Source organism: Nilaparvata lugens, chromosome 1, assembly GCF_014356525.2.
Source record: "Nilaparvata lugens isolate BPH chromosome 1, ASM1435652v1, whole genome shotgun sequence".
NCBI lineage: Eukaryota > Metazoa > Arthropoda > Insecta > Hemiptera > Delphacidae > Nilaparvata > Nilaparvata lugens.
In genome coordinates, this window is record NC_052504.1 from 28,722,260 (window position 1) to 28,737,911 (window position 15,652).

The following is a 15,652-nucleotide window of genomic DNA, read 5'->3' on the forward strand; positions in this document are numbered from 1 at the left end:
TATCAAGAAGATGTTATTTGCTGTTTTATCAACCATTACATACATTTTCAACAAGTCACTTGAAGAAGGCATTTTCCCTGAAAACTGGAAGTTTGCTCTGGTTCGCCCTCTAAATAAAGTTCCATCACCCAATAAAGTTGAGGATTTTAGACCAATCAGTATTTTACCTGCATTGTCCAAAGTGCTGGAAAGACTCATTCATGCTCAAGTTGTAAAATTTCTAGACAACAATAGTAAGCTTCATAACTTTCAATCAGGCTTTAGAAAATTCCATTCAACTGAGACAGCTCTGCTTCGTGTCACTGATGATATAAGGTTAGCTATGGACCAAAGAAAATGCACCATCCTCACCCTATTTGATTTTTCTAAAGCATTCGATACTGTTGATCATACAGTCCTTCTGAATAAGTTGGCTATTCTTGGTTTCAGTCACAACTCATTAGTTTGGTTTAAATCCTATCTATTAGGTAGGAAACAATGTGTATCTGTCGGTGACAAAAAGTCAACTTGGAAAAACGTTATGCATGGAGTACCACAAGGTTCAATTTTAGGCCCTCTCCTCTTCACTTTGTATGCTAATGACCTTTCTTCCATTATCAAATTCTCCAGTTTCCATACTTATGCAGACGACCTTCAAATCTATTTAAGCTGTCCCATAACAAAAATTAATGAAACAGTTGGAATAATGAATCAGGATATCAATTCGATAGTGGAATGGACAAAGAAAAATGGCCTTAAGCTTAATCCCATCAAAACACAACCCATTATAATTGGATATTCTCGTCTTATAAACAATATTGACCTTGAATCGATTTACAAAATTAGTGTAGACGGTAATGACATTCCTTACTGTAGCTCAGTTGAAAATTTAGGCATTATTATGAATAATACTCTTGACTGGTCAGAACAAGTGAACAAAACTTGTAAAAAGGTATTCTCAGCCATGCATGCATTGAAGAAAATGCACGATATCCTCCCTAGAAACATTAAATTATTATTGGTTCAATCTCTCATCTTCCCACATTTAATGTATTGTAATTCTGTTCTTAACGATATGCAAGTCACTCTGAATGATAAACTACAGCGTTGCCAAAATTATTGTCTACGTTTCGTCTACTCTCTCCAACGCCATGATCATATCACCCCAGCCCACATTGCTAGTTCAACATTAAAGCTTCCCGATCAGAGGCTTTTTCGAATAGTCAAGCTTGTTAGAGATATCTTGATATACGGTAATCCGAACTATTTTAAAGATGATTTCAAATTTGTCTCTGAAGGTAGGAGGATAGATGCTTCACATACTAGAACCGGAGAAAGTACTTTAAGGATCAGAGGCTTTTTCGAATAGTCAAGCTTGTTAGAGATATCTTGATACACGGTAATCCGAACTATTTTAAAGATGATTTCAAATTTGTCTCTGAAGGTAGGAGGATAGATGCTTCACATACTAGAACCGGAGAAAGTACTTTAAGGATACCCAATCATCGAACTACTATTTTCACAAAATCCTTCTTAGTCAGTGCCTGTCGTGCATGGAATGCACTTCCTGTTTCTATCAGGTCCATCGAGGGCCGAGCGAGCTTCATCCTAACTTTAAAAAAACATCTTTTGGAACAAATGACTGAAACTGTCCGGCCCTAGAACGATCACATGACATCCATCCCCCACCCATCCCACAAATACAAACCTTAAACCATGTTATAGAACGAATTGTATATATATATATATATATATATATATATATATATATATATATATATATTATATAAACTCATGTTATTTCAATTATCCACTGCATAATGCTGTATATTACTGAAAGTTGATAACCCTGATCTACTTTCAGCCTACTTCATTTTATTAATCAATTATTTGATCTTATCTACCTATATAATTATTTTACTCTATCAATTTTCTGTTTTTTTCTCTTTAATATTCATATTGATTAAAACTTTTACAATATTTCCATTAATAAATAAATCCTTAGTTTAAATTACGAAATTAACGTTTTGGTAGAGAGTTAGTGGGGAGGATATTTTTAATATTCTTTCCGAAGAATGGACATTGATATGTCCAAAGCTCCGCCAATTTATGTAGATGCATAACAATATGATTATTATCTATAGTTATTATATTACAAACTGCTTTTTCATATCATATACAGTTCAATAATTATTTTCTTAGTCTACATTATGTAAATTCATCTATAATTTTGCTGTATTGTAAGCTATTGTATATAAGTGTATAAGCCAGTATATATTGTAATCTACATAAATAAAGTACTCAATCAATCAATCAATCAATCAATCAGTCTCTTGGGTTTTCTCTTTTCGCCCCTCCGGATCTTCGCAGGGTCAGAAGCCTTACCTCTCCCAAGAAGTTTTGCCTGAATGGCTGTCCTTCTTTGAGCAGTGGTGAGGTTTAGTCACTCACCCAAAACTCGTGACCTACGTGAGCTCCACTCCTGGTCTTTTTGTAGGTCCTTCCGCTGAGAGAGGGGACGCCAAACTGCCTCTAGGGTGCCCGGCGCCCGGCCACCATCGACTCAACCTCATGATCTACATTTGTGCCTGGAGTTTCACCCATCTCTAGTCTCTTGGGTTTTTGTTTTTGCTTCTCCAAAACTCTGCAGTGTCAGAAGCCTAACTCTCTCAAAAAGTTTTGCCTGAATGGCCGCCCTTCTTTGAGAAGTGGTGAGTTTTGGTCTCTCCACCCAAAAAATCGTGACTCACGTGAGTTCCACTCCTGGCTCCTTTATAGGTCCTTCCGCTGAAGGGGTCGCCGAATTGCCTCTAGGGCACCTGGCCACCCTTGACTTAGCCTCTTGACCTACATTTGTGCCTGGAGTTTCACCCATCTCATTGAGTATTCTCAATCTCAAATCATTGCATGCATTCCTGTTTTGTATTACTCTTTCAATATTATAATGTTGTTTTGTTGTATATGTGTTGGTGTGAATGTGGTATGTTTGTCTTTTTTAAACTTGAATCTTTTAATTTTAAGCTGCCTAGTTTTTGCCTTTTTCTTCTTATTCTCTGCGTCATTAATGCCCAATCTATTCTACAACTTGAATGACACAGCAGTATAACGATGCTGCCGCACTGAGCACCGGCGAGCTGCTTAGGCGGGCGGTCACTCCATTTCCCGGCCGACTGAAGATTGCTCATGTGAATGCACAATCCCTCCTCTGTCACATCGACGAATTCAGGCATGTATTCGGAGGCCAGGATTGTGACGTTGTCTTGGTATCGGAGTCTTGGCTGAAACCTGACGTTTCAAATAGGCTTGTGGAACTTGATGGGTATGTACTCCTTCGTAACGATCGCTTACATAAAAACGGTGGAGGTGTTGCTGCGTTTGTTAAGCGCGCCTTGCTGCCGAGTCATAAGTATTCATCCGATTCATCGATTCCAAATAGACCCGAATACATGTTCCTTGAAATTAAATCTCATAATGTTAAAATGCTGATTGGAGTATGTTATCGACCACCTCATATAGGATTCATGAGTGACTTTGGAGATACCCTGTTGCGTCTCATGCTGCCGTACAGCCATATAGCTGTAATGGGAGACTTTAACACTGACTTACTAGGACGTGACACCTATGACAAGACTCAACTCACGACTATGTTTTATACTGGTGGCATGACCCTGCTCCCCCTCCAGGCGACTCATCATACCGCTACGTCTGATACGCTCTTGGACCTGATTGCTGTTTGTGATGAGCGGTCGGCTGTTGGCCATGGGCAGATCCCTTTCCCTGCACTGTCTGCTCATGATATGGTTTACCTTGTATATGGCTTAAAAAGTCCCAAACAGAAGCCAAAAATCATCGAATACAGAGATTACAAAAACATCAACTACCATGAGTTATTCAATGAGGGGATGACATTGAACTGGCAAACCATTTACGCAACTAATGATGTTAATTACATGGTGAATGAGTTGCATAATGGTGTATCCTATTTATTCAATAAGTATATTCCACTTGTGCAGCGCAGAGTGACAAGGGATCCTGCTCCATGGATTTCAAGAGAAATACGTCGGATGATGGCCGAGCGCGATCGGTGTAGTAGAGTTGCACGACGCACAAAGAGCTCTGTGGATTTCAATAGCTACAAGCGAATGAGAAATTTGTGCAAGCAGACCATCAGAAACGCCAAATCCAGATATTTCCAAAATCTGATCTCCTCTGCTGGTTCATCTGCTTGTAAGTGGCGTAGACTGAGGTCTGTTGGAGTTGGTGGAGAGGGGAGCGGGCCTGTTGTGTCTCACTCACTGGACGATCTCAACAACTTTTTTACTGACATACCTGTTGGCTTGGATCGTGCCCATGACTACATCAACTCTTTGCCAGCTCAAGTAACTGGAGAGCCATTCTACTTTTCATGTGTCTCAGCAAGTGACGTTTTGGCCGCTATACTGAAAATAAAGAGCAATGCTATTGGGGCTGATGATCTACCATTGAAATTCATAAAAATTATGCTTCCCCTGATACTTCCCTTCATCACCCACATCATAAATACATCTCTCATGACTTCCGTTTTTCCTGAAAATTGGAAGTCATCCATAGTCATACCCTTAAACAAAACTCCCAACCCGTCCTCCCTTTCAGACTACAGACCCATCAGCTTATTATCTGTGCTCTCCAAAGTACTAGAGGTGATTGTCCACAAACAGATGAGTGAATTTATTTGCAGTAGGGGGCTTATTAGCGACTTCCAGTCAGGATTCAGGTCTGGTCACAGCACCAATTCTGCTCTTCTCAAGGTGGCTGATGACGTTCGCAGAGCAATGGATGGCAGGGAGCTCACACTCATTGTCCTTGTTGATTTCAGCAAGGCCTTTGACTGTGTGTTCCATCCCATCCTATTGTACAGACTGGAGGGTATGGGTTTCTCTCGTTCGACGGTGGCATGGGTGCGGTCCTACTTGCAGAATAGACGTCAGTGTGTGAGACTTGGGGGTTCCTCTTCGCGCTGACGACCAGTGGGACGAGGTGTCCCTCAGGGTTCAATCTTGGGTCCTCTGCTATTCAGTGCATACATTGACAACTTGACTCATGTACTAAATACTACAGAGCATCACTTGTATGCTGACGACTTGCAGCTGTATAAGCATTTCAAGCTTGGTGATGCGGCGACAGCTGTGAGTGACATGAACCATGACCTTGCCCGTGTGATCACCTGGACGGAGAATAATGGTTTAAAAATTAATGAGAGCAAATCGCAGGTCATGGTTGTAGGTCACTCAAGACTCTTGACTAGACTAAGCCTTAATGACTTACCCCGCATAAGAATAAACAATGTTCAACTTGACTACAGCACCAGGGTGAAGAATCTTGGTTTGACTTTTACAAATACTCTCGACTGGACAGACCATGTAAACTCGACCAGTAACAAAGTTGTAGCTGGGATTAACTCTTTGAAAAGGATTGGACACCTTTTACCTTTTCCTACTAAAATCATGTTAGTTAAAACATTGATATTCCCCTTTTTTTTTCTACTGTGACTTAGTGACTATGGACATGACTGTTCAACTTACTCAGAGATTGCAGCGCGCTCAGAATTACTGTGTGCGCTTCATCTTTGGTTTACGACGTGACGAACATATTACTCAATACTTTGGACAGCTCAAACTTTTAAGACTGCACGAATACAGGAGTCTCCATTCACTCATGTTCCTCTTCAAACTCTTGAAATCTCGGTCTCCCAATTACTTGGCAGCAGGGTTTCGCTTCATGGGTGATGTTGGCAGGGGTGGGACGCGTCATGGAGCTTGCTCATTGTCCGTTCCAATTCACAGGACTGAGCTATATAATAAGTCATTCCATGTTAGTGCGATTAGATTATGGAATTCACTGCCAGCTCATATTAGGCTGCTTGACAGTCAACGCCGGTTCATTGCGGCTGTCGTGGCGTGGATCAGGGAGGGAGGGCTTAACTAGGCGGTTTTAATCTATGTTCTTTAGAGGTGTGAGTGTAAGTGTGATTGTGTGGGTGTGTGTGTGTGTGTGTGTGTGTGAATGTTTTGTGTGAGTGAGATTTATTTACTATTAAGATTTCTTGCTTTTAGTTTTCTCTTTTTTTCCTCTTGATTTATTCAATTTGTAGCAAATTGATTTAGTAGTTTAAGTAATTTAAGTAATTTTAATTTTAATAAGTAATTAAGTAATTTAAGTTTCCTTATAATTTTTAATGATCATATAACTATGAAAGAAATATTTCTCCTTTCATTAATTAACGGTTTCAGAATCATTAGGGGTTGAATATTCCGTAGTAGGTAAAAGCCTACATCCTTAAAAATTCTTGAGAATTCCAAAAATGTTCAACATTAATCTCTTCATACAGAATATATTTCTGGTACTTGTACAGAAAAAATATCAACCATTGCTAAATTCATCTAGAAAATGATTAATTTATTCCAGTTGCAATAGTCCAATTGTGATAGATGTATTGGTGTCACAAATTGTCCAATGATCTTTTCACTATTGAAGATCTTTCTAAGAACAATAATTAAAATATACAAGAATATTTCGCTCTTTCGAGAGAGAATAGTCTGAATTATACTTTGTTAAAGTATTAACTTTGGCCCGGACTGCTGTCACTTGAGAACTTATTTGAGGAGCTATAAAACCATGAAGCCTCTAAGCAGCTCTCAAAAGAGCCACCTGAGCCTTTGAAAGGATCAAGCTACTTACAAGTCATGAATTTTGAAAACGAATTCAGTGGAAGAATCATTCACTCACTTGAAACCGAACCTCTCAATGTCCTCATCCCTCTATATTCTACTAACTTTCATCTCTGGCCATTCTTATTCCAAGTTGAACGAAAATCAAGGTGATGAACTCCTTTCTTAAATACATTGAGCAAAAGTAATTAAAAAATGTGATCCTTTGATAATGTTAGTAGGTTTGTTTTAATGCAGATGAATCATTCATTTGAGAACATCATGATATTCACATTGTATAAGGACGCAGAAACTTGATAATATATTATGTTCGTTGAATATCAAGAGGTTTTGATAATAGACCTGATGATTAGTCTGTGACTTAGTGATCAAGATATTCCTTCAGTGATCAAGTCACTCAGTATGGTTTGTGAGTAGTTCTAAAGGTGATATTGTGGTCCATCATCCGCTATTTTTAACACATTCAGAACTGTTTTAGAAGATCAAGAATATTGAACATCGATGACAATGAAATATCGTATTGAAGATTGAATTTCACTCATGAGCATCATAATTGAAATAATAGGGTAAGTCAGGCCAGAGAAAACTCATCAAATCACAGACCATTTACCAGAGATATTTTGTGTTTTGTACTGCCACACATCACTGGTGATCTCCCCTCGTCAAACATTGATGTTAGTAGCTGGGGACTCCCTAACAACATCGTCTATGCTGATGAGGAATTTCAAATTGCAAGTAAGCCACAGAAACTTTTGGGAGCTGAAATATATTATGAAGTTTTATTGCAAGGACGTTTTGATCGTGGTCCTGACTACCCTGAAGTGATTGAGAGCATATTAGGATGGTTCATCTCCGGAAAGCTGCCAGAAGACTCCAATGAAAATCATGCAGACAATCATGTTTAAAGTTTCTTAGTGTCAAGTGCAACTGATGTGCAAAAGCAACTACAGAAATTTTGGGAGATGGAGCAATATGATGAGCCACAATGAAGATCAAAGGAAGATGAATATTGTGAGGAATTCTTCTCTAAGACTACCAAGAGAAATGATGATGGGCATTTTGTAGTAAGACTACCACGGCGTGCCAACCATAGGGCTTTGGGAGATTCATTAATGAATGCAGAGAATAGATTTCTCAAGATGGAGAAGAAACTGAGCAATAATGAAATTCTAAGAGAAAATTATGTGAAGTTCATGCATGAGTATGAAGACCTTGGACACATGAGAGTCATCCAATGTAAAGATCTTATTGGGAAGAAGCATCAAGAGAAAGCTTATTACCTACCTCACCATGTTGTTATCAAGGAAAGCAGTAGTACAACCAAGTATCGTGTCGTACTTGATGCTTCAGCAAAAGGGAACAATGGGGTATCTCTAAATTCTATTTTGATGACTGGTCCAACTATTCAACAAGATATATCATCCATAATTCTTTGTTTTCGTACTCATCTATATGTATTGACTAGTGATATCACAAAGATGTACAGAATGATAAAAGTGCATCCAGATGATTACCATCTTCAAACAATTCTCTGGCGAGACAATCCTCATCAGGACATCAAGCACTACCAGTTGACAACATTGACTCATGGAACAGCACCAGCAGCCTTCCTTAGTACTCTCTGTTTAGCTGAATTGGCTGAGAAGAACAAGCAAGAATATCCACATGCAGCACATGTGATAAAAAATGATTTTTATGTGGATGACCTATTGACTGGTGAGATGACCTTGATACAGTGAAAGCACTACAAAGGGAGGTAGCAGATATCCTATATAGTGCTGGATTCATGCTACACAAGTGGTGTGCTAATGACAAACAACTGCTAGAAAATGTTCCCAAGGAGAAAAGAGAACAAAACTTGTCAATCAAACTTGAAGAAGCTGAATCTATCAAAACTTTGGGTTTAATCTGGAATCATGAGAGGGATACTCTCAATTTTGATATCAACATCGATTTATCCAGAACAAATTACACAAAACGAATGGTCTTATCAACAATTGCATCGATTTATGATGTGCTTGGTATCCTTGGACCATTTATTGTCATGTGCAAAATTTTCATGCAAGATCTGTGGAAATATGACTTAAAATGGGATGACAAACTTCCTCATTAATTACATGAAGCATGGCATGATATTATTCAAGAAATTCCAAAATTGAGACTTATTACGGTACCAAGGTTTGTGAAGGCATCAGGCTCAATCATCAATGTACAAATTCATGAATTTTCAGACGCATCAGAGAAAGCATATGGAGCTTGTGTTTATTTGAGAACGATTGATGTAAATGGATCAACTTGCATACGACTCCTATCTTCAAAGTCTAAAGTGGCTCCAGTCCAACATATTTCTCTTCCCAGATTGAAGCTGTGTGGAGCACTCATTCTGAGCAAGTTATTAGCACTACGTTTTGATGTTGATAAAATACTATTGTGGACAGACTCTACTGTAGTTTTGGCCTGGTTATCAGCAAACCCTTTAAAATGGAAAACATCCATAGCAAACCGTGTGTCAAAGATACAAGAGCTTACAAATCAATACACCTGGCAACATATTTCATCAAAGGAGAATCCTGCTGATGCAATTTCAAGAGGAAATTCAGCACAAACTTTACAAACTAACAATTTTTGGTGGGAGGGTCCGGTTTGGTTGAAACAGACTGAGGAGAATTGGCCTCTGCCAATCACAAACTCAAGCACAGTTATGGAAATGAGAGACCCTGAAGTGTTGGCTAGTGTTGGACGCATTGAAGAGGAGTTTTCAGAGAAATTTCAATCCTTGACAAAGACATTGCATATTATGGCTTATGTTTTAAGATTCATCAACAATAGCAGAAATTCAAAGGAAAAAAGAGTTGACGTATTAACGCCAGCAGAATTAGAAAGTGCCCTGATCAATTGTGTGAGACAAATGCAAGAAATGTACTTGAATGAAGAAATATTGAGTTTAAAGGGATCTGGAGTATTATCAAAGGGAAGTTCACTCAAGAGCATACTACCATTTGTCGACAAGTCAGACTGTCTCAGGGTGGGCGGAAGATTACAACAATCTGCATTGGATTACAACGCAAAACATCAGATCATTCTACCAGCAAAGGCACACTTAAGTCAGTTAATAGTGTATCATGAGCACAAATGTCTATTACATGGAGGCAGCCAGCTAGTTGATTCTTCACTGAGACAAAAATTCTGGATTATGAATGAGAAATCGGTAATAAGAAACTTACTACATCAATGTGTGACATGCTACAGGTTCAACACAAAGAAAACTGAACAACTGATGGGCCAACTGCCCAAGCATCAAGTCAGTCCATCCAAACTATTTCTCAATGTGGAAGTTGATTATGCAGGACCATTCACTATTCATCAAGGTGGGCGGCGCAGTGAAGTTACATCAAAGGCTTATGCAGCTTTGTTTGTCTGTATGGCTACAAGAGCAATTCACTTGGAAATAGTAAGTGATTTAACAACTGCAGCATTCATTGCTGCTCTGCAAAGGTTTATCTCAACTAAAGGAATTTGTGCAACTTTGTTCAGTGACAATTGTACTAACTTTGTTGGAGCTAAAAATGAACTGCATGAAATGTATGTTATGTTGAAATCATCAGAAAAGGCTATGAAGGGAGCAGCAGCGATTGAAGGAATTGAATGGGATTTCATCCCAGCACATTCGCCACACTTTGGAGGATTATGGGAGGCAGGAGTAAAATCCATGAAATATCACCTACGTCGTGTCATGGGCTAATTTATCAAAACATTTGAAGAGCTGACCACAATACTGAAAAGAATTGAGGCATGTCTGAATTCTCGACCAATATGCCAGATTTCTACAGACATCTCATCTCCACAAGCTTTAACTCCAGGACATTTTCTTATAGGAGGACCAATCAAATCCTTTCCCAAGACCGACTACTTGAAAACTCCCATCAACCGTCTCACCAGGTGGAAGCTGAGTCAACAATGTGTTCAACAGCTATGGCAACGATGGTCAAAGGAATATTTACATCAACTTCAACAGCGAACGAAATGGCAGTCGACATCATTCAGCATCCAGCCTGGAATGGTCGTCATTTTGAAAGAGGACAATCTACCCCCTCTTCATTGGAAGCTAGCAGTAATAGAATATATTCATCGAGGACCAGACAACTTAGTGAGAGTCGTGACAGTCAGAACTGATTCTGGACTTTACAAAAGATCAATCAATAAAATTTGTATTTTACTCACAAAGCATAATGAGAAATTAATATAAATTGAATTTCTGGTGGGCGGTATGTTCATGCTCCAGCCGCTACCGCCGCCTACAGGCGATTTCATGTATCATTATTTGTGCTTGTGTGCTTTGCATTTATTAATAAAGTCAGTGTCAATCTAGAGCTCGAGTCGTGTGTACAGTGTTATTATTTATTTAACCTCTCCATTATAGAGTAATTAGTTTTACAGTCCACGGTGTGAGTGAATACGACTCGCATCTTAACGTATGTTTGATTGGTGTTCATCATCACGTTAAACACATTATAACCGGTTGAATACTTCACTGCATAAAAATTTAACTCCTATTAAACCTTTAAATGCTTTTTGAAGGTATCTGGAATTTGAGAAAATTTTCTTCCAAAAGCGATTTGAATAACTGGAGTTCTACTGTACTATTCTTCCATCATCCATTGAATTCTTTACTCTGAAAAATAGTTCTGGAGAGATTCATGTGAGAGAAGAGTTGAATATTTCATGTTACAGATGAAATATGAAAATGTTAGAAACGTTTCTATAAAATTGTTGGTAATTGATCTACAGGTGTAACAGAGCATGTATTTTTCAATGCGCACATAATTCTACCCTCTGATACAAATCACATTTCCACAACCAATTATATTTGACATTTATGATGTCGTGATCAAAATGCGAGTAAGCTTTGTCCGTCACGCGATGGTCTCTTATACGTCCTCTCATTCACAAATTATGTTTCCATTCATGAAGTGCTTAGCTTCAAGTTTATAGCACTAATTATTTTTGTTCTATTGAATAGATCCGACACACATTTATTTCTGGATGGTCGTTATCAGCTTTTATATTCTATTCAAAACTTCAACTTCTATTCAACAAATAAGGATTTATTATCAGAGCTCGATCACAGAGGCAATATTCAAATGTTCTCGTGCAATAACAGGAATTTCTTGTGAAACCTCAGCTATAGTAATTATCATTTATCACTTTTCCTCTTTGGCTAAATTTTCTCCATCCCCTCTATGAAAGTTATCTGTTCTCGCTTCTTCTCACACCTCAAGGTGGATTAATGTCACCAGAAGACAGCTACTTGGGTAGAGAAGAAGTTCATGAAAGAGGGATGAGAGATGATGTAACTTGAAGCGCTCTGGTCCATTAACTTTTATATCCGATGTTCTCAAGTGTCTAGGTAGCTCGTAAGTGACTATCATTTGAAATTATTATTCCTGGCATGTCAAGCGAAAATACTCTATTTCGCACAATGGAGTCATCGTTTAGGTGATCACCCAACAGCGAAACTAGTTGTTAATGCTCCAGTTGTTGATTAATATATATCTCTCCATATTATTCGAGTTCGCATAAGAAATGAGGGCTTATCACAATCTAATCAAGCTGTGATTATCTCTCACTTTTCTTGGATTTCATTCGCATGAGAAATCGCATAAGAATAAATAATATCAACTCACATATTAAATATTCACATTGGAGATTGAAAGTAGAAATAAATTTTTGTATCAGTCATAACGATAATTTGAGTCAAGTAATAATCATAAGGAGTCATTAAAACAATCAAATTGCATAATGATGGATAGACAATACCTTTGAAGAATTCAGGTGATTTATGCTCTTATGTGCTTTGTAATAATATGCTTGTACGCATTAAGTATCCTTCACCATTAATTGAATATCAATTACATTCGTTAACCCTACCAAAAATTCCATCCAGAGAAAATTGGATCATGACAAAAGAGCAAATAAGAAATTTTTGGGAATAATCATGAAATAATTTAATTGAGATTTAATGGTGGAACTCAATGATTGTTATCTAGGATTTTGATGTTCTATAATTATTCTCAAACATTTCAAATTCATATATTATAGAGCGGAGCATGAGCGTAGATCCTGGGGGGTCACAGGGGACGGCCCCCCCCAATATTTTATGGTATAGGCTATGTCCCCTGGAAAAAATTTATTGCAGTTTTTAATTATGATAACACACAGAGCACCAGGCTAAAATTTCACAAAACTATAGCTGCATCAACCCTTTTACATGGGTGTGAAACCTGGGTGCTGCCAGGGCCAGATGAAAGTACACTACAGGCATCTGAAATGAGATTTCTCCGAAGAACCTATGGGTGCAGCCGAGAAGATCATTTAAGAAATACTGAGATAAGAGAAAACTGAACGTATTCTCTATAAATAAGAAGATATCTCAGAGTAGGTTTGAATGGTACCAGCATGTGAATAGGATGGGGGAAGACAGACTACTAAAATTGGTGCTCAACTACCAGCCAGTAGGCAAGAGAGACCGAGGCCGCCCAAGGAAAAGATTGGCAGATATGAGGTTCAGAACAGGCAGAGATGCCTAAACCTTGAAAGGTAGAAGAAGAAGACGACATTTTTATTAGTTCATTTTTTTGCACAAGAATTAAGTATGATCATCTCATATTTAAGGAATTCGTCTATTATGTTACGATTGCTACCTAAGTATTTTGTATCTTAAACTCTCTTCAAACAAGGACAGTTACAAGAGTTACAATCAGAAAGATTTAAGACTTTGTTTTGAAAAATATAATTACTTATGAGAATTTATGTTGATCTTTGTAACACAGTTTTAGCTATTGAGTAAAAATTACAGCTTTGTATGGTTTGTGAGTGGAGAACTTTTTTATGGTTGTTTAGCTATCCTGCTTTGGTTGGTAATCGGAACAAACAATACAACTAACTTAATGCTGTATAACTTTGCTGTTTTTTTTTGTAAATAATTTGTATCTAGTAAAGCTTAAAACCATTAACTCAGAATTTTATTTATTTACTCACTAATTTACCACTGCGAAATAAGAGGATTTGAAACGGATTTGAAGTGAAATATGCTTAAAAAACCATCATTTTAACAGCTATCCACGCCAATGGAGCGGAGGAATCTAATATCCTTTTAAATTAAGCGAGAAATTTCTGTATTTTTGTATCCGGTTATTTATTTATATTTATATCTTGTTATTTATGTTCAACGGATCTCGAAAACGGCTCTAACGATTTTCACGAAATTTGGATCATAGTAGGTTTATGATATAAAAATTCGATTGCACTAGGTCTCATCCTTGGGAAAACTCGCTGAACGACATTAAAAGGATAATTCATCCTAGGCTGAAACAGCTGAGACTTTCGTCGTCTGCGGATAGTAAATGGGTGAGTGAGTGAGTGAGCGAGTATGTGAAAAATCAAAATATCGCATCCCCGAAATTCATAAGCTGACGTATAGCCATTGTAAAATATGAACACGATCATTTTAGATAATAATATTGTGTTCTGTTTATCAATAAATAAAAATGAAGAGCGAAGCTCGGTGCCCCGATATTAACTGATTAATGAAATATATTATTGGGTACTGAAAATAGATTTGGGTATGATGAATTCTTTCAATAAATGATTGAATATGAAGTTCACAGTTCCAACTAATGATAACAACTGTTTCGATATACTTCATCACAGTTATCCATATACTTTAACTCCTAGAATTGATGAGTCCCACCCCAATCTGAAACTAGCAATCTACAGCAAAGATCTACCTTGCACCTTCAAAGGTAGCTTTGATATATCCATCTTGTGCAAATAAATCACTATCTGCATGGATACACTTTCGTTCATACCGAGGACGTTCCTTTACCAGCAGAAGAGGCTCATAACAAACTTTGTATTCATATATGTATGAGTGGGAGGTTTATAACGTATCCTGCTGTAAGTTTACACGGCAAGGAAGTTTGTGCAAAAGTGGAGCACCTTGCCTTGGCTGGCTCCAGTTGGTGCCTGTTCAGGGTGTGGGGAGGAGCGAGAGAAGAGGTAGAAGTTGGAAGAGCAGAGAAGACGCCGAGCCCAGGAGTTAATTCATGACAAATGGCAGTTTCGAGCTTAGAATTCGCTACTTGCGAAACTCTCAGGAATAACGGAACATGTTATTTTATCTAGAGGAAATTACTACAGTTCAAGTTGACGGCGCTCTCGCATAAGACGCTCGCTTTCTAATCGCAGCAATGCAGAGCAGGCAGGCAGCAGCCATCGAACGCTCATTGATAACGTTCTGCGAATTGCCAAGACATTGGTGTTCGGCGAAAATTAATAGCTAACAAGAAATTCAAACTTCTGCCGCAATTAGTTTTTCGAAAGAGAGTTCCTATGTTTACACATTTGAATTATTGGAAATTGATTCTTTTCCCTACCTATTCATATGAGTTCGCCTTCTCCTCGGTCTCTTGCCTATGAGCTCTCACTTCATTACAGCCTTGGTATTTTTCTTCAAGCACCATTCCTCTCTCATGAAAACACTTTCATTGAATTTTACGATTCTTATCAGCTTGCATGATGAGTTCACGAAGCACATGGAGGATTAAAAATGTATGAACGAATCAGTGTTATCATCTATTTGTGCTAAAACTTGACAACCCAATACTGTAACGATGAATAATTCAAACAATATGACAGAAAATTGGAATTGATTTCTGAATAATACATCCCGTTCCAATTTCATACTATAACTATTGATTGTATCTAATAATTTCCAATTCAACTACTCTTACCACACTGAAAGGAAGCGATTATAAAATTTTGGTTTGCACTTTTTTGTGGGTCATGTTAATATTATCAAGAATCAAAGCGAATGGGAGCTATTTGAGGTGATTTGAATGTGCCTCATAAGTGACGAGACTGCACTCACAGGGTGGAGCAGAGCAGTGCAGAGCAGAGGTGGAGGA